A 23,888-nucleotide genomic window follows, 5' to 3' on the forward strand; every position below is an offset into this window, starting at 1 on the left:
TGCAGTAAAAAAAAAAGTTGAAAACCGTGCTGCAGTAAGAGGATGGAGAACGCTCCCTTTGGAGAGCATTACCCCAGATTTTGTTGCAGTCTCACCTGCCACTCCAGCTTCCTGACAGCTAACAAGAAGAGCTGCTGCAGAGCTACCATCCATATTTGTTATTCAATGTTGTTGCTACTTGCATTCCTCAGAGTTTTCTGAATACAGTGCACAGCGCAGAAGTAGTTATTAGATAGATTCATGAGTGTATGTGCATGCTTTGACATAACTTCGGTAAAGATTATTTCAGGGGAGGCCTCAGGAGCTTCTCTTCTTTATAAGGGCCTTACAGGTCCCTGAAATCCATAGTGTGGGTTTAAATCAGCATTGTCAAAAATATAGCTGTAAGCATTGATCTGCCTGGCACATGTAAGGAAATGTGCAGTAAGCAGCTACCCATAGCCACCCACCACAGCTACTTTCCTGAGCTCAGTTGTGTGTATGGGTTTGAAGCATCCTGTGTGAAGTTCACAGTCTGAGGCTCTTGGTTGGATCCACTGCCTGACTGGAGCAGAATCAACACATTTAAATGCAGTTCAGAGCACGGCAGGACTTCTTCTTCCTTGGAGTATTAATTAATTAATTAAACAGCCGCCATTAACTCCTTTCCACACAAGCCATGGGAGATTCAAAAGTAATTAAAAATAGAAGCAAATGTCCACTTGGAGATTGGAGAACTTGTCAGGGAGGCTTAGTGCTCACTCAGCACACCAGCTAGGGGTTTCCTGGCTCCACGTGCCCTTCTCTGCCTGCCTTGCAGCCTGTGTCCTGTCCAGAAAATGGCTGCGGCTCTTGCCCGGCTCTCATGGGGTAGGCAGCGCTGCATAGAGCAGGGTCTCCTGCTGCAGCATGAGAGGGGGGCTGAGAGGAGTCAGGGTGAGAACTGTTAAGATGTGCAGAACAGCTAAAATTTGTGTTGAGGCAGAATTGAGACTGGTACTTGTGCCAAAGGATTGATTCGGATGAAAGATATCCAGAGTTAATGTGGCAAGGCCAGAGCAGAGCTGTGAGGCTGCCCCATCAGAGCAAGGTCAAGAGCAGGTTCCCCATTTCTCCAAGAAATGTCTCTAGTCTAGTAACCTCTGCTAAGTAGATAACAAGCTCTGATTTTTCTTCTTGCTCTATTCAGCTTTCTTGTCTCCCATCCCTTAATAAGAATTAAATAAAATACAGTACAACATGGGAAATAGAAATAACATATCTTGTTTAACTTCCCACTTACTTCATCCTTTTATGTGCCATGGCCTCTATCTCTATTTTTCACGTGCTTCAGACTTAAGACTGATGACAAAGCAGAATGGGGTACCAGTTCACAAAGGCAGCTTTGGGCATCATCTGTTGGTACACTTTTGATGGGACTTGGAAGTGGAATGTGTCCAAATAAAACATTGTGGGTCTTCTTGATAGGCTGAAAGAGCTGGGGCTTTTCAGCCTGGAGAGGAGAAGGCTCTGCAGAGACCTGAGAGTGGCCTTTCAGTATCTAAAGGGAAGCTATAAGAAGGAAGGGGACAGACTCTTTAACAGGGTCTGCTGTGGCAGGACAAGGGGAAATGGTTTCAAACTAAGAGGGAAGAGATTTAGATTGGTTGTAAGAAAGTTTTTTACAGTACGAGTGGTGAGGCATTGGCACAGGTTCCCTTGAGAGGTGGTGGTGTCCCATCCCTGGAGACACTCAAGGTCAGGCTGGACCGGGCTCTGAGCACCTGATGGAGCTGTGGGTGTCCCTGCTCGTTGCAGGGGAGTTGGACTAAATGACCTTTAAAGGTCCCTTCCAACTCAAACAATTCTATGATTCATGGGAAGAGTTCAATGACTTCATTTGTTTCTGAAGCATTTAATTGCCAGAATGTCTTGTTTTCTTCAGCTGCTAACTGCAGAAAGTTGAATGTTTTTCCCATTAGGGAACTGATTCTTTACAGTCCTGTACAGCAGGCAGTTCTGAGTGCAAAATGCCATCTTGTTCCAACAGAGAGAGAATGGTTCCTGGAAGTGTTTCATACTTGTTTTGGACACATGGTGTTTGTAATATAATGGACAGGGCTACAAGTAACTACTACTGATATCCCAGGAGTTACTTCCAACTGATGCGTGTGCCAGATTAGATCAAGACGAGAGCTTTCAGAACCCCATGGAGTCCCAGAGCCATACTGCTCTGGAAAAAGATGTGTTGGTGCGTGTTTAGATGAGCTGGATTCAAACCCCAGGTTTCCTTCAGTAACTTCTCAAATTCTAGAGTGCATCTGGTGGCTGAAGAGCCCCCCTTGGGTGGAGAGAGGCCATCTATTTGAACATGTGAGCATTACATGAAAGCATCCGATCTTGTTCTATCAAATAGAGAAAAACAAACAAACAAAGGAGCTATACCTGAAAACTGAATGCCAGCAGTTCTTTAGTGAGCCTGGGAGACCACAGACCTGATTGCTTTCCCATGAAGCACTGGCTTTTTCTTGGATGTTTGTCTGTTGCCTTTGCATTTAGATTCAAAGCCAAAATGTCCTTTAGATACCAGCCCACTTTAGGTGATAAGCAAGCGGAGTGAGGAGCTGAGACTGTCTCTGCATTTTCAGAGCACATCAGCACAGAGTTATTTAGCACAGGAGATTGTGTGATTTTGATTCAGTGAGAGAGCTCATGAAGTCCTCAAGCTCTGATTCCACCAGTGCGGTGTACTGGCACATTTTTAATAGTCAGAACCATAATAAAACAACACGCATGCAGGCACAGTGACTAATTGAGGCTTTGACATTGCGATATTCCATTTCCTTATTCATCCAGGTGCCTTTCATTTGCTTCTAAACTCCTTTTCATTGTGATTCAGGGATGGATTAAACAACACTGGCATTAAAGGTGCTGGTGGAAATTACATGCTTCTGCAGAAGCTGTGGAAAGGCTGGCTAGAAAATACAGCTTAAAATGGCCCTGCAGCCACAGAAGAACAAAAGGCAGAATTCGATCTTCTAGCCTGAGGTGATCAAATACCCCCTACCATCTGGCCAGCTGCAAAGCCAACAAACTGCACAACGCAGGTGAAAATGCCATAGAGAATAGATTGCAACTTATGTACTCAGTGCGAACATCCTGTGAAGTTTTGGGATAGATGTGATCTGTAGAATTTGGTGCCTTTTCTTTTTACTGTCTTTCTTTTAAACCAAAGCCAATTTGCAGGATGGGGGTAAGGGGAGGGGTTGTTGTCAGGTGGCCTGAGCGCTGCCACACAGGAATAGTATTCCTGCATAAAGAACAAGTGGATTTGAGGAGGATGAAGTAGGTACCCTTGGCATGGGCCGATGAGGATGGCACTTCTACAGCAGGAGTCCTTCAGTACGACAGTTCACCTTCTGTCCATTACCAATTAGTAAAGAGTGAATCTTTCTGAAAAATGCTGCAATTCTGCTCCTTGAATTTTGGTCGTTTTGTTAGAACAAAAACAGAACAAGCTTCTCTTGATGTTCTGCAGCTGATGTTTCATGCTATTTCCCATGCTCACCTGTGACCCTACTTAGAAAACCAGCGTTTGCAGTAACATGGGATTTAGTTTTTTTGCAGGGAATGTGATGCATACATGTAATCCCACAAGTGTGCCACAGGGCTCAGTGCCTGTTAATAGGAAAAAATGAGATGTCTATGGAGCAAGAACTGGAAACGTGGATACTTACGCTACTTTCAGAAAAGACACCTATCCTCGAACCAGTATGACCTTAGTGGTAAATACTTCCTGAGCAGTTTTTCTAAATTCACACAGTCTGGGCAGGTCAGAGAAGCATTAAAATATTCATCTCTTCATTTCAATCAGATCAGATTTTGTTAGAAGAACTTGTCTTTACACAGGTATCTGTGGTTTCTGTATGTCCCCTGAGGTAACAGGGCATCCCTTTACAGGAGCTACATATATTGGGCACATACAGAAGGATCTGCCTGTGAACACAGCAGAATGGTCTGATGTGATTTATGCAGGCTGTTGCGATCTAGAGATTTGCAGTTCACTGAAGAAACGAAACGTGCTGTTTTGCATCACTTTCACAGCTCTCCAGGTTCAGCAGCAAGATATGCGGCCATTGCCTCTTCCTCACAATCCATCCCCGAAAAAAGTGCAAGGAACAGATACCTGAGCTTGTTCTTTTTCTGCCAATGTAAGGAAACTCTTACTAGTTTTCCTCCCAGTGAAGGCGTATGCATCAGCTTTGCATGCAAACAGCAATTACTGGCAGGATAAAGGACTTTAGTGTAGTATTGATTTCAAGTCAGGGAGTTTTCTCTGGCTCAGTACTTGTAGGATTTTCTGAATACAATAATATAAAAGGAGTGGCATCAACTCCTGACATCTGATGCTGTCAGAATTCCATTTCAGCCCCTTTTCATTAAATGTGATCCCTCTAACAGGGTTTTTCTTCTACTAAGAAAGCAAAGATCTAGTTTGTAAAGAGCAAGGAGGCGGCAAAAAAAGGGAGACTTGCACTTTATTGAAACCGCATCTCATCTGCTTGTGGTATCAAAGTAGTCTGACTTCTTGAAGTCCTGAGCCATGAAAATGATGCTCAAAATACTTCTGAAAAATTGTCTGTAAATATTTGTTTATGTTTGTTTGGTTTTAGGTCTTTTTAAAACACAGTTTTGTGTTAGTCCTTTGTCTGCCTTCAGGATTCCGTATTTGGTTGAGCTTGTCAAAATGTCTCCTGCAGGTTTTCCAATTTCTGTCCCCATTTCTATTAGCACTTTTGGATGAGTGTCACCTGAACTTGGTGCCTTGTCAATTGGAAGGATCTCTGACCTTTTAATAACCATTTTGAACTCTTGTCTGCACAGGAGATATGCTGAACAGGAGAGTCAGTTGATACCCACTTTGCATCTGCCTGCCACTTTTATTTAGGGAAGCAGGTATTGATACAGCCCCTGGGAAATTCAGGGAAAGGAAATACTTCTGATGAAGTTAACAGACAACTTGATGTCAGTACTGATGTATACAGATGTAGCTGAAAGAGGAGATGTGTGGATAATTAATTAGAAAACGGTCGCTACTTGTGACTTCCCAAGGGGATCCCTATGTGCTCGGCATATAGAAATGTCAACTCAGAGAAGCTATGTTTCCCTATTAGTAAACCAATTCTTTTGGCACTAAATTTTTTTCATTCGAGAAATCTGTCTGAAGAGATCAGCAAGTTGAATGACATGATTCAGCATCTCTCCTGAGATTGAGCAGTGGAGACAGATAAGCAATTTATTCTCATCTCAGCACCTGCAGGCTGATGGGTTCCTGCCCAATTCCTGAAGCCATTGCTGTTAAAAAGCCAACACTTGCCAACAATCATTATATAATGCCCTCTAAACTGTTTCATGTCTTTCTCTTTCCACATTTCTGCTTACATTAGTACATAGAGGCCTTCCTTTCCTACCGATATCCTGCCTCAGTGTAAAGTACAACCTCATCTGGTTGTTGTTTTTTTTTTACGTGTTGGTGAAGTACACCAGGTGGTGATCACTATTTTTAAGATCCATCTGTGGTAACAGGGAGAGTGGTTTTAAAATTCTTAGTAAATGCTGTCTTGAAAAACCCTTTGCCTGTATAAACAATTACAATTCTTGATCCGCCTGACACCTGGCATTCCACAATTGCTGCCTAGTGAGGATAGATCGCAGAATTTTAATCTTGACACTGAAGGCCTGTTGATACATGTTTATATAAAAAAAAAAGTAAAAATTCCCCTTTTCTTGTGTTTTACCTTGAGATATTTAGCTTAACTTAGCTGATCTGCACTGCCACACTTGCCTAACACAGATGCATCAATGAAAGCTAAAAAGCTGATAAATTATATGTAATCATTCCACAGTGCAAATTACCCATCAGGTTAGAATTTCTCAATTGCATTCCTCCCGTGAAGAAGAATCAGGTGGAGGTCTTCAGTCAAATCTGCCCTGACTTGAGGCAGCTCCTTCAGACTCCAGCAGCCCTTTTAGCTGCTCTTTTTCTGCTGTGAAATCTCAGTGAAACTAATGAGCACCATGCAGGTAACAAGATGGGCTGGGTTAATCTTCATGTTCTTTTCACTATAAATGATTTTATGCGTTTATGTGAGCTTTTTGATAATCTGAAGTACGGCTGCTTGTTAGATTCTCTTTTTGTTAACTTGCACAGAAACTCATCCTTTGTGTTTTCCTTTGTCTTTCCTTTCCCATGAGAGTATTCAGCTTTTGTGTTTTAGCCTTACACAGAGCCGTTTCCCACTGAGGTTTCCTTAGTCTTTTAGATCTCCTTTGTTAAGGAAGAAGATGTGCTTCAACACAAGCTTGGTAAGAGCTATTACCACTTAGCATACTTTGAGATGCACTAAAAGATTTAGGAAAACAGAGGTTTCTTTGCTCTGGGGGAGGCACTAGGCCATCACCTGGGAGAAGGGCTGTTTACCTGCACAACCTGTCTGAATCACATCGTGTTAAGAAATATTTTGGGCTCTTGGTGCAAAGAGTGCTTCTACATAGCACCTGTGCAGATTTCTTGTTTGATTTTTCAGTTGAAAAGGGGTTGGAGGAAGCACAAGAGAACAGTATACTCTAGCAAAAATCATCTTTTTTTGTTAGAAGCTGTTTTAAAATGTACTGTTGAGTTTCCGTATTTTTAAGAAGACCTAACAGATGTAAATACGGCTTGCAGTTTATGTAGGAGATAGATCTGTCATCTGCAGCACAGGGCTCACTGGCTATGGGCTGGGTGCTTGCCAGCTTTCCAGCTAGTGAGTACCTGGGGTACTAAAGCTCTGGATTCCCTTCAGACAACTGTGTTATTAGTGATGGGAATTATGAGTGAATGGAAAAGTGTTCAGGTTATTTTTGTGCTCCTCTGCAGTGGGTTGGCATCCTTGCCTTTGCAAACCCTCTTTAGAGAGGTTGTTGAAAGGATAGATATTAAGGCAACTTTTTGCCTTCAGTAGAACAGTGGGTTCAGGAGTCTGTGAGAAATCACAGATCAGACAATTCAGTTCCTTTTTTTTTTTTTTTTTTTTTCCTCTTTGCACTTGGACTGGGTTTACTCCTCATGGCTCCCTTGACTTCAGAAGGGTTATTCCTGGCTGTTGGCAGTGTAGACAAGCAAAGAACCTGGCTTATGTCACATATGTAATGCTGAAGAGGTGGGCAGTCACTTGGTAGAACAGAGTTATAAATAACTGAGATTTGACAATAGCATCAGGTTGGTTATGTTTGTATTTTACAAAGCTAATAGACATAACCACAGAGTGCACTGTCCTATGGCAGCTCTGCGTACTATTGAGCAGATGAACAATGGGAGCTTTTATTACTGAATTAAGTTCAGAACAGTAATTGAGATTTTCAAAGCACGCGGGAGGTTTACCTTTCATTCATTTTGATGGAACATGTGTATTTAAATCCCTTGGAGTAGCTCAGCCTCATTTCTGCAGCCTATATGCTCCCACAGCTCCCATTGACTTGAAAGAAAGATCATCTGTGCATGAAGATTGGGTTGACTCTAGGTTAGTCTCAAAGAAACTGTGAAACTATACCACAGAGCACAGAAAATATTTTAAATTACAGTAAATAATAGATGATTTTTATGATGGATGGCCATCTAGTAGGCATAGACAAAAGAAATCTTAGTGTATTTTTTTTTTGAACAAAATGATACTTCTGCTTTTTTCTCCCGCTGCCCTGCTTCTCCCTCCCCCATCCTCCCATTTCATGGTGCTCAGAAATATTTCTAACACCATGCTTGTATTGTCCTAAACTGGTCATTAATTCTGAGCCTTCAACAGGATTCAATTATGATTTTAATGTACTTTTATTCAGGAAATAAATAGATGTTAATTATTGTCCCAGGAACTATGTTTTGATGTGTAATATCTACTGATTATTGGTGTTGGAAACACGGTCTGAAAAGGATTTTGCACTATTTGGCCTCAACACTCTCAGATGTTAAGAAACTAGTTGTAAAATTCATATCTGAATACAAACATCAACCATATTAAAACCTCTAGCTAGACCAGCTGAAGCATATGTGTCTAATTAAACAGCAAAGTGAGCTTTGGCATATCTGCAGCTGAAGCTGTTTCTTAGAGAGACTCACACTCTGAATTTGTCTTTATTAAGGTCTTGTCCAAATGATAAATATATGCTACCTGCTTGGTATCTGCCACTTGAAAATATAACATGATAGGATTGATTTGCTAACAGCTTTCTTCTCTCTGTGTGTTCTGCTGCCCAGTAGGACATGCTGGAGTTCCTTGCAAAAGCACTCAAATAAGTTGAGTTGCTGAGAGAAGAAAACTAACAACTGTGTGACAGAGTATCACCTATTCATTCACTGGCACAGATGTCATCATGATTGTTGTTATTTAAAAACTTGTGAAAATGCATAACTTAATATCATTTGCATAGGGTTTGCTGGCAACCCTGTTTCAAGCTCGTTCTGCATGGCCATGGAACTTGAGTGTGATCTGTATAGCTCAGCTTCCTACCTTCCCCAGGTGTTAAAATTGCCCATGCACAGGAGTGCAGTTTTACAGTCCCATTTGTGATGAACAATTGTACTGTAAAACAGGCAACTGTGGAATCTGGAGTGCTTTCTAATTTTTGGGTAGCTTAAACTGAAGTTCTTACGCTATGAATCTATTTGAGGCAGAGACTGCTTTTTTGAAGGGATGAAGTAAATTTTAAAATATTAATGCTTCCAAACATTAGGAGCAAACAGCATTGCTCGTAAACTCAGATTCATTTTTATTGCTGTGGTTCATCTCTCTCTATATGCAGAAAGGCAGACACAAAGATGCAGCTGCAGCACGTATAACTTGGTAAGGGAAATGGGTAGCACAGCAGTGCCAGGCAGGGGTGGCAGTGGCACAAATCTGCCTTCAGTGGCGTGAGTGGGACCTAAAGCAGCCTCTGCAGGGCTCATGGTCTCTTCCACCTAACAGCCGTGTAGATTTTCACCTTCTGTCAAGGGGCAAAGGCAGACTGTTGCAGTGGTAGTAGAAACACAGTCCAAGTACTTTGAAGCTGAAGAAATCCCCTTCCCAAGGACTTACAGCCACAGCTCTTACTGGCATTGGCACAAGAGAGCCTTAAGCACAAGCTTAAAATTAACACGTGCTGCAGTGCTCTGAGGAACTGGGGTGGTGCAAGTCATAGGTGGGACTTGGGTACTTGAGTAAGGTTTTGGCTAACACTGGGCCCAGAAAGCAGATGGAATTTAAGAGACTGAAATGGCTTGAAATTCTTGAACCTGGGTTCATTGAACCTACTAGTTAAAAGAAAAATATTCTTGCTCTAAATCATTGGTTCTAAAAAGCCCATTATGTTTTATAAAATTCCTTAGAGGTTTTCCATAATTGTATTTAAGCTGATGCCTATGGCAGCACTAGGTGGGTCTTTGCTACTGCCTACTTCCATGTTAGTACCAGCCCTGCTTCACTGACATTGCATTTTGGAGAAGCAAGAATTACACTGAAGTGCAGCAATTTTCTATTGTATACAAACAGAACTTCAGAAGTCACCTATTTAACCTGAAAAGCCCTGGGAGCTTGATCTTGGAGTGAATAAAAGAAAATGCTTTTGCATTTTGGTCTTGTACGCAGAGCTGAACTAAAAAAAGCTCTCTTGTGTTTCTTAGGGCAGCTGTGTCGTTTAACTCTGTAATAACTGGAGATGAACATTTTGGTTCATGTAAGTGTGTAACATGTGCTTTGAGCGAGATGGAGCTGCTGTGGAAGAGACCAAGTTGTACATGATGGCTTTTTTCTGAGTTAGTCATTGCAGGTAACTTTACAGCCGTATTTTTAGAAATTAGGAAATGTATGACAAAACCATTATAAGACCTGTATGATAAACTCTGGGATTTGCATCTCTTTTACTTAAAAATACAAACCAGTTCTAGCCAAAGCAGGCTGATTAACAGAACTAAAAGGTTAAAGGTTTCTCAGTTTTAAAATTAAAGTGATTTATTAAATTAATAGTATATGAGCAAGGACATGACAAGTGAACACGAAGATAATTTTCTATATATAATATGGTACCTAGTTCTCCTCCACTGGGATACTGACTACTGCATATTAGTTTCTTCTTGTTGGGAGCAGAATACTTCCACCCGGTGCTGCCAGTGAAAACCTATCTATTTGACCAGGAAGAGAATTAGAAGAATTTACTTCAGACTTTCTCTCTCTTATTTTTTTTTTCTCCTTAACTACATGTTTGCTTAAGGGGGATGTCGATATTGAAATGTTTTTTCCAGATAATGGTTGAATCTTGAGAGTTATAACAAACGAACAGAGATGGGCAATTGTATACAGATGCTTATGGGAAAGCATGTGTGTTTCTTTGTAATTTTGCCAAGTATTGGTTCCTGTAATAGATTCATCCCTTAAAGACAGCAGTGAAATCAATAATAATGATTGCTGCAATGGATTGTGCATGTGTATCTTTTCCTAACTTTTCCCAACATTCAGTTTTCTTTCACTTATTTGCTGGTACCAGAGGCTTCCCTGCAGCCTTCAATGGCTGCTGGGGAGGCCGGCTGTTCTCAGCTTGGCAGAGCTTTCCATCAGTTCATCCCTCCAGTGTTTATTGCTGCTCAGGAGCTGTGTGCCATCTCTACAGCTGTCTGCTTGGCGCTGCTGTTCTCTGAAAGGCTGTTTACACTAAGCGGCGGATGTTTCTGGAAGCGGTTCTGCCAAGTGGCTCTTTTACCCAAGAATCCGATCGCTTTTTCCTGACTAATTATCTTCCAACCACTCCTAATGATACAGAAGGTCCTGAGGAGAAAGGAGTGGAAATGTTGGTTTGAGAAAGTGAGCCAGGCCATGCAACAGGCCTCTGCCCAGGGTGCTGCCACACCACAGGGCGGGAGGCCCGGGCACCACAACATGGCTGCTGTGAGGGCAAGCTGCTCAGTGTCCTTGCTACGCTGACTAGCAGGACTGGCAGCTAAGGGAGGAGAAAATTCCTTTACAAACTTGCTTCCCAAGAGAGAAGAGGCTGTCACTTTTGCCTATTGCGAAAGTGTTGCTGATGGCTGTGTTACCGTTGTGATAAAACCAACAGGGAGCTGAATGCTGAGAGCTCACAGAAACCCTGCAGACCTCAGCATCCCTGCGGCAAGGCCTCTGGGGCACGAATGAGTCTGTTGCTCTTCAGGGCCTCACATCCTGACTTGGCTTTGGCACACGAGGCAGCATGGCTACAGAGAAGAAAGGCCTCCCAGGTACTTTTCTGGCATCTCAGAACCTTGTGGTGACCCAAGGTGCAGTTCCATGAGCCTACCTTCCAGGCTTTTCCAAACCTGTTCAGTTTTCAGCTGAATCAATAAACTAAATCAACAGTGTATGACATAGAAGAGGAGGTGGGATGTGCGTGCAGGGATAGATGGAGAAAAGACAGTGGCTGTTCCTCCTGGCTGCAGCAGCCTTACCTTCAGAGATCACAGCCTAGAAACCTCTAAGCAGCAGCTGTTGGCTTGGGGCTGCTCTACTCACTCCTTGGCCAATTCCAACACACCTCTTATATTGAGGCAATTTTCTGGCTGCCTGAATTGATGATAATTAGGTATCGGCATACATATTGTGCCATACAGCACCGCTTGGGTAATTCCCGTATGGATTTAATTAATTAAGCTAAGTGCAAATGTGTAAATTCTGTATTTGTAAAAGTAAAGAGCTGGATTCCATTTTCCAAAAGATTTTATTCTCTGGAAACTGTTAATATATTTCTACTGCTATCACACTTTAAATGAACTCATGAGTTAAGAACAGTGACAGAGAATAAATTATCATACAGCTGGTAGGAGAAAGATAAATAAAAGGATATACATAAAAATAAATGGATTCTGTCCCTGTGTGTATGGAAGAACCAGTCCTTGATGATGAAAGGCTATTAACTAGCTTAGTGTAATTAACTATTTTGCTTCAGAAGGAGGGGTTTGCAGTTCTTTCTTTGAAGCCAAGTGTCACAAGCATGTGCAGAGTGCAATAACTACTCTTCTGCATTGAGAAAATGCTTTAGGAAATGTATAGAGGAAGGTGGGGAGGTCTGGAACAGAAAAATCACTTTGCTCTTTTTTTTCCTTTTGGATTTATTTAAAAACAAACAAAGAAATAAAAATGAAGTCAGCTGAGAGACTCTACCAGTGAAACAGAGCATTTGAAACTGAATTTAAGACTCTGAGCATCTTATTACAGTCTCCGGGCCAATGGGAAGGTCCCCCACTTGTATCATCCTAGGCCAGTCATTAAGTGCCCATTATAAGGAGTACATTTCATTCTGAGTTGTAGGCAGAAGAAATGACAAGGGCAGCTCATGATTCTTAGCTGTGTGATTCGTGGTATATACTGAGTTTGGGAAATGTACCTACTGAAGTTAATGGAGGGATGTTAGAAGGTCTGAGTTGGCACCATGGTATGTCACGCAGCTCCTTTCCTTTCTTCCTGCTGGATACACGTGAGGCCTGTGGGAGAGACAGATGTGATGGAAGATGCTGTGGCAGCAGTACACCATGCAGTCACCTTGACCGGGCAGAGTCTCTTTTTGCTTTTCTGGCAGTGCAAATCAGCTGACAGAGGGGAAGGAATGGCCCATCTTGGTTTGGTGTCTTGACGTATCGACACCTAGTGAAAGCAAGCTTTGCAGTTTGAGGAAATAGCTGTTTTTACTGATGAATCAGCACACTTTTTTCACTTAAGAAAACGAAGCATATGGGATGATAGTGCTTGCTGTCATGCCTGCTTCTTATCTGTGACAGAGGAACTGTCAAACATACAGGCTGTATGAAGTGGTTGTAACACAGGGGCAGCATTTCAGAGATGAGTATGGTCCTGAAAGCTCCTTGAGCAAACTAAGCAAACAGGAGAATGGAGGAGAAAGATTCCAACTCGGCCCACTCATTTTGTGACACAGCTCTCCCCAGAAGCTTTGCAGGTTTAATCAGTTTCCTGTGAAAGTTTTGTTCTAGAGTGAAGACCTCTTCCTAAACAGTGGGGCAGCTCTGTAAAGTCCTGAGCCCTTTCTCCCAAAGCAGGGCAAGCTCTTCTTCCCTCTACTTCTCTTCCTCACCTTGTGATGCCCCTTTCTGCTCTGAGCCAAGAGCCACAGGAACTGCTGTACTGCTGTGGGTGAGGTGCTGTAACAAGTGGGCAAAGGAGCCTGGCATCACTTCGAGTCTTCTGTGCTGATACTGGCTTCTGGGATATGGCTGTGCCCTAGCAGGCTCTGCTTACTTACATCGTGGAGATTCTGATTTCTTTTTAAAAATCTGCATCACCACAGAAATGATCTAGGCTGCGTAGGGTTGTTTGTGTTCGGTGAGGTGGCAGGAGGAAAGACTGGAGCCAAACCTGCTTCCCACCTGGGTAATGGAGGAACCAAACCATGATGTTAAAATTATGGTGCAATGCAGGTGGGTATCAAAGACTCAGGTTGCAGAAGAAGGGATAATAGAAAGTCTAAGTAGTCCTGCAAGAAAGACCTCAAATTAGGTATTTTGCCATTCTCTCCCCAAAAGGGAATGTAGCCACATATCTTTATGTAGGTTTTTTTTATTTCTTTAAATCCAGAAGATGTGCATACCCCTATCATTTCATTAGTGAGGTTTAATAAATGGATACTTCTAAGTATTTCCAGATTCTGTACTGAAAGTCTCTACAAAAATGAGAAGCGTTTCTTTATTATTCCATGTCATTCTTGGTGTGAGCTTGCAGGCTGGTGTTGTGCTGAGATTTTCCTACTGAATAAAGCTGTGATCATCTTTTTCCTTCTACAGCATATTCTGCACTGGAAATTGCTCTGCATGGAAAGGATGGACTCGAGATTTAATGGGATCGATAGAAATTTAAATGTAGCTTGAATGTTATTTCATATACCCAAACCATTTTCTTGTGGCTAATTTCTAGGTTAAAATGTTTCCCTGAATCTGCATTTCTTGAATCACTTGAATTTCTTTTCATTCTTCGTCTTGAATTCCTTAAGACCAAGTGATTTATTTCACTGATGTTTGCTCCTGACACTTCCCAACGCTCTCAAAAAAAGATTGTGCAGAAAGGTACAAAATCCATACATAGAGAAGTGCTGGTGTTTGCCTATGTGGTGATGCTATTGTCTGTGAACACGAATGATCCTTTTTTCTTTTCTATAAAAGTCTGATCTTTCTCCTCCCATCTAAGATAAAACAGTCTGTCCTTTAAATGCACAGTGAAGTGTAATTTCACATAAAATCTTAGCCCAACGGTAGGGCAATGTGATGTTCACTGAAAGGATAAGAGGGCTTGACAAGCTTCAGCTCACCAAAATGGTAATGTTCATCACTACCTGAATCTAATTTGAGCTTCCTTTCTAGTTCAGTTTCCAGGGAAGAAGACACAAGGGACTGAATATGTAGAGGCTGGGCTGTTGAGAGGCGTTATTACAAAGGACTAGTAAAAGACAGCTGCCCTCTGAAAGAGCTGGGAAATTTTCACTCACTTTTGCTTTATTTGTTAGTAGAAAATCAGCTGACGACAAAGCAGCCTTGGAACTGTAGAATAACGGCTAAAATAATCTGTGGATTTCATATTTTCTGTTGCCCTTTGGAGAAGCATGGAGTTGTTTATCAGTTTTCTTTTACACTAGCAAGTTAGTTAGTATGCCTACTACACTTTATATTCTTGATTTTTTTTTTTCTAATATATAGATCAAACACCTTTTTTCATTTTGACCCTGAAAATTTGTATGGATCAATCTCATTGACCATCTTACACTTTGACAAAAACTTTAATTAAATCGCCTACACAAAATCTCATGTAAAAGGAGAAAAGCTCAATATCACAGGTGTTTTTGTTTATAGCACTCTAGGCCAAGGACACCCAAGTGTTGGCAAGTCCTTACCGATCATTTCTGAAACACTTGTTCAAAGAACATATTTACCACAGATTTTGGATTTTTTTCCTGGGGGCCTTGCAAAGACTGAAAGTTACCATTTTCTGTTTAGGTTAAGATAAGACATCTTCTGGCAACGGTAGTCATGGAACTATCTGCTTCTTACTAAAGATGTAACAGAGCTGAGGAAGCCAGCGGGATTCTGCTCACAATGCTTTCTAAAGGTAATGGGCTGAATCTTTCATCCATTGGCAAAGGTTTATTAGCTTCAGTGTTTACCCTATGCCTCATCTAGGGATATATTTAAAAAACTTGTTAACTCTTAACAAAATATAAAAATACTTACTAGACATAGCATTTGAAAAGCTGTTTCATCAGGCATCCATGCAGGGCAGGTGTAAAGCCCATGATGATGAGTGTGTTATTGCAGAACACTTTCCATTCAATAAACTTAGGCCACACATGGAGATGTTTGCTTGCTAATTCTCCTTCCAGGGGAGAAGGCAAATTTTGACTCATCCCTTAACATTCCTTAAAGTATGTGGAGGTTCGTGAGCAAAGTCAAGTCTCTAAATTAAACAGTAATACTAATTCATGTGGAGTGTGGCAGTTGGACTGTGATTGAGGGATGCTGTCTGACGTGCTCTCAGCACATGGCACCTTTGGTCCTTGCCAGTCAGATTAGAATCAGTGTTTAAAATGGTCACGTAACAGAGTTGCCACAAAGGTTTATCATAATGATTAGGGAGCAGGTAATTAAAGCCACTCCCAAAGTCAAAAAGCGTTCTCAGCAGACTTCAAAACTCCTAAAATGCTTGTTTATTCAATAATTATGGAGCATAATTATGGTAATGAGGTTAGCTCAGATTTACATATTAGCAATGCATTTTAATGATCTGATTATGCAAAAGTGAGATACAATAGATTAAATTTTATATGGAAAATTTGTTGCCAGACTGGAATCATAGGAAAAGAAAAAAACAGCAAACAAAACAACAAATAGATTTATAAGAGCTCAGGGAATTACCATGTAATAAATCCTATGGTTGTAATGAAGTAACTAGAGCAGAAAAAAATTCAAATCATGCTATGAACAGAAATCCCCAGCTGCAGAACTGCTGCTGAGTGACATGAAAAAATATAGTTTTTTCTTCAAATCGCATACATGTATATTTTTAAATCATCAAATGGGCTACAGAGTCCTTAGAGACAATTTTGGGAAGAACAGTCACTGCTTTTGTTTCTGAACAGTGAAGTTAGCAAGTCTAGATGAAGGAAATGACCTTCCTGTTTTCTCACCCAGCTCTCATCTTTTCTTTAATCTGTCTCTTCTTTTCTTTCTTTCATCTGGTTTTTGCTTCTCTCACTTTCATTCAGTGGTGTTCTCTCAAAAAACCCCGCTATGTTTTCTACCAATAAAATCAGTATTTCTATGGTTGGAGTAATTATATTTTCTATACGTATGGCTTTTTTTTTTTTTCTTGGGCTCTGTAAAACTTTCAAATTTTATTTTGAAGGAACAATTCAGTTCCTCTCATCTTTGCTTTGGTAATACAATATTGTCTTTGACTCATTAAATATCCTCCTTTTGTGGTTTTAAGAGGTTAGTGATTTATTTTGTGCAGCACTCCAGCAAATTGGATGATCCTTATGTCAGGGAAATCAAAGCAAGGCTGTAAGTGATGCACTGACTTGCAAAGTGGGAGGGGCTAACATGCTGAAATATTCTGTTTGTATTTGATGGGCTTGATCTTTGTTTAGTGGGGCTTTTTGTTGCATAAAAAAAATAATTACTAGATCAGGAGGAATAGTGCAAATCATAGTGAAATTAAAATGTGAGAATTAAACAAACTTGAGGATGCTGAGACAGAGATAGTGATGTTGACTCTCCACATGACAGTGATCCATGGTGCTTTTGTCGGCAGGATTCAGTCTATGCACCAGTTTAGCTCTGCTGGAAATCTCCCCTGCTCCAGCTCATTGCTCTGGGTTCAAGGACTTCCTAACCACAGGGGCTCCTGCGGTGAACGGAAACTGCACAGCAGGCAGGGACACAGAGAGATATGCGTAAGAAGTAACGTCTTTGGAAACAGTAATGCTGGTTTGCTACCAGGTGCCATTAGCATCCTGGGAAACTCAGCTCTGCCCAGAGTTTGTAGCAGCAGCAGCCATTGGAAACTCCCCTTTGCTTTATAAATGCCAATTTGGAGCATCACTTCAAAAAAAAAATTGGCTCTGAAGTTGAGTGTTCAAGTCTGAAAAGTAGAATCCTTACATGAAGTAAATCCTTGTACCTTACTGAAGAAGAAGAGCATCCTTATACTTTCTGGGGTGCCTGCAGTTATAGTGGTCTGGGTCCTGAGGTGAGGAGGGTGAACCAGAAAACACCTTGGAAGCAGGAGAAGAGGAATTTTGCTGAGGTTCAGGTAAATCTTGTTTTTAAGCATCAGTATTGTCAGTTCTTATTCTTTCCAGCAGTAAATGGGTACCACTGAAGGGTTTTTTACTGGTACTTCATTCCACACAATACTACGCACATAATCTAAACATCTGTTTAATGCACATCTTCAAAATTTCATCAAAAAGCACATTCCCCTGAGGTTGTACTTCCAAGCTGGTCCTTAGCTGAGCCGTTGTTATATTATTCTTTAGTTTATTTTTTTCAAGTTGCATTGATAACATTATTTGTTCTTTTAGACATCAGCTTTTGAAAATCTATTATTTGAAGTCTGTAGGCTAGAAAACATAGGCTGTCATTTTAAAAGTAAGATTTTTATGTTCTCTTTTGAGTATTTATGTTTTCCTGCAGTGGGGTCATTTCATCCTTGTTTATCAGTGCCCTAGGGAAGGATTTGCCCAGATCTTGTGATCGCTTTTTCTCAGAGAGGGAAACATACAGGTGTTCTGGTGCAAAGCTAATCATGCTGCTCGCTGAGACTTTTTGCCCTGGATTTAAGGTTTGCTTGCTGTTTGCCATGTGCCAGGGAGGAAGACTGAATTGTGCTGCTTACGCTGTTCTTTGCCTGTGCTGGACAAAGGTTCATTTCAAACGCAAAGCATGATACACTGATTGGCATATTGTTGTATGGGTCTCTATTAAATGAGGAAGTCTCTGTTTTAACTCTTTGTAGTGGAACTTGTAAGAACTAAACTAGCTCTATTCCAACGGCCCCTTCTCTTTCATGGATTATAATATTTTATTCATGTGACAATAGTCCCATAAGGTCGCACGTGAACATCTCTTCCTTTCCTCAGTATTGTTAATTTCACAGAATTTACTAACTTTGGATTTAGCGTTGGATGGTGCCCTTGATAAAACTCCACGAAAAGTATTATTTACATTAAAGGTTTCTGTTTCCTACTGAAATCAGTAGGAGATGAGTCACAGAAGTGCAAAGATGGCAAAAAGCCAGCATTTGTGAAGATTGAGCTCTTTATCTTCCTTCTCCAGAGCTCCTTGCAGGAACAGCTCCAGCGGTTGTCCTGGAAGCGGTTTCATTGTCACACATTCAATACAACCTTCCCTTTTAACAAAAGACATGCGTTTCTTTATCTCTCTAATTAAAGCTTAGACTTCAAAACATCATGCATTGTCTGTGGCTCCAGCCATCTTCTAAAAGAAGAAGAATAACCTTTTCTTTTTTTGGGGAAAAAAATCTCAATGCCATCTATACTTCATGGATTTTGAAGTCAGCACATGAACACTGTGAATTGCATAAATCCAGTGGATGTTTCATGCTTCAACACAAAAACTTGTCACCCAGGACATTATTGCCTGAGGCTTGGAACAGAGAAGTTGCGAGTCCCTGCCAGACATACTCCAGACATACTGATATATCTCTGCAATGTATTTTTACTGTCCAAATACTAGCTTGATAAGTTCATGTAAAAGTCAAGCAATGAAAATATCTCCACACCAGGCTAAGGGTATTCATATCCTTTCTCTTCAAAGTCAAATACTAATGATCGCGCTCATTTAAAAACCTCCCTGCTGTGGTGCCCCAGCCTATTTCTCTTATCTTATGACTCTAACCGTGCTCATTGTCCTGCTCCATATTTGCTATTTTGAGGATGCTAAAGGTGGAGAGCTTTCTGCTTTTTCATCTGTGTCCTGCTCCTAGATATGCTGTATGACATATTTTTTTTCTAAGCCAGCTTGGCTAACAGCTTTCATTTCAAGGCACATTTGTTGAACTATTCAGCTTTCAGATAGTTCTTCCTGAGAGGGCTTTGGTTAGTGGGAAGATGGTGAGACTACAGGCCATGCAAAAGTAATTGAACTTTAAGATCTTTCATCTGTCCATGAACTGAGTTTGTGTGAGTCCACCATATTAGCTCTGCTACCTTTGAGCTGCCATTGAGTGAGGCTGGTTGATGCCAGCTGGTTAACTGTAATTGGCAGTGAAACATTTTTGTAATCTTTTTGGTATGAAAGATGCTAGACAAGCAATAAATTACTCCATGTTTGGCTTTATGAAACACATGAAAAATGTAGTGAAAATAGAACAACTCTATAAATCCAGATCCTCTAAATCCAAAACATGTGATTTCTTGCAAGGTGACTGTTGAGATGGCTGTGTGTCTCAGCACTGTTACTAAGGGGAATAGTCTCACAGTAACTGAAATACATCACAAATGTATACACGCATGTTTGTGTGTATATACACATGCAGAAAAGTAATATATTAATGTACTTCCAAAAAAACCTATTATCTTTTTCTGTTCCCTGAGATTTTAGGTACTGTTCCAAGAGTGTGCCATAGAAGGGGTGGATTTCTCAAGGTGAAAACGGGCTGGTAGGGCCCTGCAGAAGCAGGAAGCAAAGTGCCTGGCTGGTTCTCAGGCTAGACGCTGTGCCCTAAGGGAGCAGTGCCTGCCTGGGTGGACTCTCAGGTGGACACTGGCCCTGGCTGAGCTGCTGCAGTGGTGCTGCTCTCAGTCTCCTAAATGGGTTCTCTTCTCGTAAGCCTGAACTGATAATTTTCTCCTACTCTGCGTAATCAACCCTGATTATTCAAAATAATAATAAATCTAATCTGTGATGATGGCTTCCTTACAGCCCAGGGGGAGCAGTGAAAGGGAACCGTTCTTGAATACGTTTTTGTGAGAACTTTGTTTTTAGTCTTATACTGCAAGCTATATACTTGGCGCCAAGTGCAAAGTGACAGCTTTGGTGACTTCAGCTTCCTATTGCCCGCGCTGATAAGGACTGGTTCCAGTGGGCTGCTCTTACCAGGTAGAAGAGAGACTGGAAATTTCCTCGCTGAAAATGAGCAAAATTGCAAATTGATGATCTGTAGACCTTCTTGTCCTGAGATCTCACACAACTGATATTTCAGATTGATCAATAGTAGGATATAACACTCCATCCAGGTATCTTAGGTTTCTGTAGAGGACAGCTGAGGTGCAGAAGAGAAACAAGACGCTGAAGGTCTCACATGAGTCTCACGCTTGGTTTGTGAAGAGAATCTAGGTCCTCCTGTGCCCCATTTCTACCGCAGCATTTAAGCCATTCCACAATCAAATTCTGCTTTTGTCTTATTTGCTGCAGGAAAGATACAGAGTGGTAAACAACTGCTGGGAATAAATGAGCTTGTCATGCTAAGTGTAATCCTAGAGGGGTGCTGTGCTACCTCTTTTTTCTTTATAAAAAACAGCTGGCCCACAGTAGCTGTAGGATCTAATGCTATGATAAAAGCAGGATTCAAGTCCACCAATCCTAACAGAGCATCGCAAGCTGCTTTGTTGCCTGCTGTCAATTGAGAGCACCTGTGGCCCTACTGCAATCAGCATGTAAGTGAGCTCTTTTCCATCAATAGCTTTTACTTTGTAGGTTGTTCCAAAAGTAATGCTTCCTATTTATTTCCATGAAAACTACAAAAGCTACAAAGAACACAATAAAAAGTTATTTGATAGCATTTTGTAGCTGAAAATCTAGTCTGTTTTTCAATATAGTCTCTATGTTGGGGAACTGTTAGGTCTCGGCTTGAACTGGTGATTGAGCACATGGTGAAGAGTTGTGGCTGGTCCAGGGAGAACAAGCAAATTGTTTGCACCTGGCTTGCTTTTTGAATACTGTTGCTGTAATAGTGGGTAACTGGAGCAATAGTAGTTGTACTGCATCTTGAAGCAGACAGTCATTAATTGGTCTTAAAATTCATATACTGCAATGTAGAGAGATTTTAACATATTATTAAACAAAACTAATTTTAACGTATCTCTGTATAAGCCAACGTAACTTGTACACTAATACTCAGTTTGTAAGATTCCAGGTTTTCAGAGATATTCATGGCTGATGATGTTTCATTATCTTAGTGCTTTGTCTATAATCCCTATTGCTGTCCATAGAGCAGGTAAATTCCATTCATCTTCTTTCATAGATGAAGAATCAAGGCCCATCCAAAACGCTGATTCTGAAAGTCTGCTTAGTTGTCACTCAGCCTCGAAGACGGTCACGTTTCATCATTGACTCATGTGTTTGTTTTAATTTTGTTTTCCAGCTTTAAGAGTTCTGCTTCAGTCCAGGGAGATTCTGCCTTCGTGGAACTGAGACAGGGAGATTCCTGCTTCTTTCTAAGCAAACTAAGGATCCATAAGGTAGGCATCCTTCGATGCGTGACATCTGATGCTCTCTTGACATATGCCCAACACGTGCTAAGTGAACACTTTCTGTTCCAAAATTCATGCAGGCCTTGTCTTGCTCCTGGGGTATTGCACAGGTAACGTGGGGAAAAAGATGGCATTCAGAGTCCTCCTTCAAGACCTGATGGCATGAGGTTGCAATACTTGATTTTAGCTACAAATTCATTTTTGTTTATGCATGTAAGGGAACTGCGTGGAGTCAAAAGAGAGTCTTTGGAATTGTTATGTACTTCCTAGGAGAAATACTCAGCCACTGATGCGTACGTGCACCTTCTATTTGTTGTAGGCATTCACCTGCTGGGGCTGGTAGGGGAAAAAATGTTTACTGATTAATTGAGATGGTTGGAAATGTGAGTGGGTAAGGTGACGTTATGGGCTATGGACATAAGTTCAATTCATGGTTTACCTCTGAATTTTTAGCACACTGTTAAGATCTTCACTAGAAGAGTATATATTGTTGTGACTTTTTGCTGCTGGTTAGCCATGTGACATTTTACATTGTGTTGTTTCATTCTAACTCTGTTGCAATAAGATCTGTAATGGCGTAAGATTATTTCCTTACTCGTTTTTTTTTTTTTTAAGTCCTTCTTGTGTGTATGTATTTTTAAGCTTTTTTTTTTAAGCCCTACTTCCTTGGGGCTGATATTGTTTCCTCCATTTGTACGCTACTGAAATATACATATTTTTTTTTTTTTTTGGTTATGTTTTCCCCTGATCTGAAAATGCAGAAGCAGCAGCGAAGGAGATTTGCTGCAAAAGCTGTGCAAATATTCAAATAAATCAGCCAGCTTCCTTAGCAAATATACTCTTGGTGTTATGTACCCCTTTTAACATTTCACGCACAAACTTTTTTTTTTCCCTAAAACTCCTTTCTGTGACATTCTAGAAGGTTTTCCAGAGAACAAGCCCACTGCTGTTGAAATGTGGTAGTTATTTGAGAACACAGTCTTAAGAAAGGGCACATCCAGGCATTGCAATGTGTTTGAGATAAGAATGAAGCCCCATGTCTTTAGCAAACAGAACCCAAGCTTAGTTTGAAGAAATGCCATGTGCAGCTTCTTTAAGGATCCACTAATTACACGCCATTAGAAAATAGGGACTGGTAATCAGCTGCTGCTCCGTATTCTGCAGTGTGTGTTGTGTTTGCAGCTCTTGGAATTACTCTTTCAGCTATTTCCAGTGCTTTACATTAACGGGATTGTCTACTCTTCCAGTTTGTTTACTTGAGAAAAAGAAATTGTTCTGCATTGTATTTTATTTCATGAAGCTCCTGGGAAAACAGTTTATTTTATAATGATTTAAATAGTTGCAACTAAATCGGGGCTTGTATCTGGCTGCATTTTCACTATCAGTAGAGACTGAAGTGCCTCTTCTCCAGGGCAGAGCTTGGCTTGAGAGTTGTGAGCAGAGCCATAAAGGGAAATGGGCTCAATGAGCAGCTTTTCTTCTGTTACCTTCACAGACAGAATTAAACCTGTAAAGCTAAATTCCCCCCTGGAATTAAGTAGCTTGGGAGAGAAAGACCTGAGAGAACGGCACAGTACCCTTGGTTACAGACTATTTAACAGCAGGGACAGTTTATTTTCTAGTTTGTAAAAGATTTTGTCTGCTTTTCTTACTTTATGTCCTCCTTTTATAAATACTTCTTTTCATCCAAGTACTTAGTGATCCGGTCTCAGGAGCAGCATGATGTGAAGAATAAAGTGCAGGTGCACAGGGCTGAGACAACAGGCCGCTGGCTGCTGCCTAGACCTGTGCAGCTGTCACAAAGAAGTCTTTTGCTTCTGCTTCCCACTCACTAAGTTGGAGAGAATTATGTTTTCTATCTTTCTCTTCTGGGATCTATTGACAGAGAAGATTTTGTTCACGTGGTGTCTTTCACACCTAACGTTTCTCTTCTTCCACCGATTACATGGCCCTGTCTTTATGAATGACAAACATGTTTGTGGAAGGGGTATCTCACAAAGCTTGCAAGTATCACAATGAAAATGCTGCAGCTTCCTCAGTACTCCTTCATTTGTCACCTAAGCTTGAAGTAGTTGATGACTGTGAACAAACTAAGTATTTCTGCTGTTTTACTCTTCATTACTGATTATTCATATATATATATATATATATATATAAATCTACGATGTTCATACTTTTACAGAAATCCTGGTGACCAGTGGTTGCCAAAAGAGGTGCTCTGTGATTGCTGTAGCTTTTGAATTGGTTCATGAATGATTAGACCAGGAGTAGGACTTGATCTTTGTGGGTCCTTTTCAGCTTGGGATATTCTTGGGATTTCTGAGTCTTTGTGAAGTTTGGAACAGGTAAGGGTAGGAGGGATGAGGGGGATTGCAGCATTAGCCTAAGTGAGTGAGTTT

At 41.0% G+C, this 23,888-nt stretch overlaps 1 long non-coding RNA gene across 1 annotated transcript; it reads left to right on the forward strand.

Moving 5' to 3' along the window:
- LOC110402974 lies at positions 5,758-22,300 on the forward strand. Its single transcript, XR_002441428.1, has 4 exons — positions 5,758-6,042; positions 14,993-15,104; positions 21,381-21,477; positions 21,570-22,300. It is a non-coding gene; the product is annotated as an uncharacterized LOC110402974 (long non-coding RNA).

Source organism: Numida meleagris, chromosome 8, assembly GCF_002078875.1.
Source record: "Numida meleagris isolate 19003 breed g44 Domestic line chromosome 8, NumMel1.0, whole genome shotgun sequence".
Lineage (NCBI taxonomy): Eukaryota > Metazoa > Chordata > Aves > Galliformes > Numididae > Numida > Numida meleagris.